Here is a 2,500-nt window from a genome sequence, read left to right on the forward strand (position 1 = left end):
GAGCGGCCCCCTATCTCCAGGCGGCTCTCCACCTCCCTTTTACCCGATTTAGAGCCCCTTCTTCGGCCACACACACCTGCTATCGGCCCCCTACCTCCAGGGGGCCCTCCACCTCACTTTTAACCCAATTTAGAGCCCCTGCTTCGGCCACACACACCTGGGAGAGGCCCCCTATCTCCAGTCGGCTCTCCACCTCCCTTTTACCCAATTTAGAGCCCCTGCTTCGGCCACACACACCTGGGAGCGGGCCCCTATCTCCAGGCGGCTCTCCACCTCCCTTTTACCCGATTTAGAGCCCCTTCTTCGGCCACACACACCTGCTATCCGCCCCCTATCTCCAGTCGGCTCTCCACCTCCCTTTTACCGGATTTGGAGCCCCTGCTTCGGCCACACACACCTGGGAGAGGCCCCCTATCTCCGGGCGGCTCTCCACCTCCCTTTTACCCGATTTAGAGCCCCTTCTTCGGCCACACACACCTGCTATCGGCCCCCTACCTCCAGGGGGCCCTCCACTTCACTTTTAACCCAATTTAGAGCACCTGCTTCGGCCACACACACCTGGGAGCGGGCCCCTATCTCCAGGCGGCTCTCCACTTCACTTTTAACCCAATTTAGAGCCCCTGCTTCGGCCACACACACCTGGGAGCGGGCCCCTATCTCCAGGCGGCTCTCCACTTCACTTTTAACCCAATTTAGAGCACCTGCTTCGGCCACACACACCTGGGAGAAGCCCCCTATCTCCTGGCGGCTCTCCACTTCACTTTTAACCCAATTTAGAGCCCCTGCTTCGGCCACACACACCTGGGAGCGGGCCCCTATCTCCAGGCGGCTCTCCACCTCCCTTTTACCCGATTTAAAGCCCCTGCTTCGGCCACACACACCTGGGAGCGGGCCCCTATCTCCAGGCGGCTCTCCACCTCCCTTTTACCCGATTTAAAGCCCCTGCTTCGGCCACACACACCTGGGAGAGGCCCCCTATCTCCGGGCGGCTCTCCACTTCACTTTTAACCCAATTTAGAGCCCCTGCTTCGGCCACACACACCTGGGAGCGGGCCCCTATCTCCGGGCGGCTCTCCACTTCACTTTTAACCCAATTTAGAGCACCTGCTTCGGCCACACACACCTGGGAGAGGCCCCCTATCTCCGGGCGGCTCTCCACTTCACTTTTAACCCAATTTAGAGCACCTGCTTCGGCCACACACACCTGGGAGAGGCCCCCTATCTCCTGGCGGCTCTCCACTTCACTTTTAACCCAAGTTAGAGCACCTGCTTCGGCCACACACACCGGGGAGCGGCCCTCTATCTCCAGGCGGCTCTCCACCTCCCTTTTACCCAATTTAGAGCACCTGCTTCGGCCACACACACCTGGGAGCGGGCCCCTATCTCCAGGCGGCTCTCCACTTCACTTTTAACCCAATTTAGAGCCCCTGCTTCGGCCACACACACCTGGGAGCGGGCCCCTATCTCCAGGCGGCTCTCCACTTCACTTTTAACCCAATTTAGAGCCCCTGCGTCGGCCACACACACCTGGGAGCGGGCCCCTATCTCCAGGCGGCTCTCCACTTCACTTTTAACCCAATTTAGAGCACCTGCTTCGGCCACACACACCTGGGAGAGGCCCCCTATCTCCTGGCGGCTCTCCACTTCACTTTTAACCCAATTTAGAGCCCCTGCTTCGGCCACACACACCTGGGAGCGGGCCCCTATCTCCAGGCGGCTCTCCACCTCCCTTTTACCCGATTTAAAGCCCCTGCTTCGGCCACACACACCTGGGAGCGGGCCCCTATCTCCAGGCGGCTCTCCACCTCCCTTTTACCCGATTTAAAGCCCCTGCTTCGGCCACACACACCTGGGAGAGGCCCCCTATCTCCGGGCGGCTCTCCACTTCACTTTTAACCCAATTTAGAGCACCTGCTTCGGCCACACACACCTGGGAGAGGCCCCCTATCTCCTGGCGGCTCTCCACTTCACTTTTAACCCAAGTTAGAGCACCTGCTTCGGCCACACACACCGGGGAGCGGCCCTCTATCTCCAGGCGGCTCTCCACCTCCCTTTTACCCAATTTAGAGCACCTGCTTCGGCCACACACACCTGGGAGCGGGCCCCTATCTCCAGGCGGCTCTCCACTTCACTTTTAACCCAATTTAGAGCCCCTGCTTCGGCCACACACACCTGGGAGCGGGCCCCTATCTCCAGGCGGCTCTCCACTTCACTTTTAACCCAATTTAGAGCACCTGCTTCGGCCACACACACCTGGGAGAGGCCCCCTATCTCCTGGCGGCTCTCCACTTCACTTTTAACCCAATTTAGAGCCCCTGCTTCGGCCACACACACCTGGGAGCGGGCCCCTATCTCCAGGCGGCTCTCCACCTCCCTTTTACCCGATTTAAAGCCCCTGCTTCGGCCACACACACCTGGGAGCGGGCCCCTATCTCCAGGCGGCTCTCCACCTCCCTTTTACCCGATTTAAAGCCCCTGCTTCGGCCACACACACCTGGGA

Source organism: Centroberyx gerrardi, chromosome 2, assembly GCF_048128805.1.
Source record: "Centroberyx gerrardi isolate f3 chromosome 2, fCenGer3.hap1.cur.20231027, whole genome shotgun sequence".
Lineage (NCBI taxonomy): Eukaryota > Metazoa > Chordata > Actinopteri > Beryciformes > Berycidae > Centroberyx > Centroberyx gerrardi.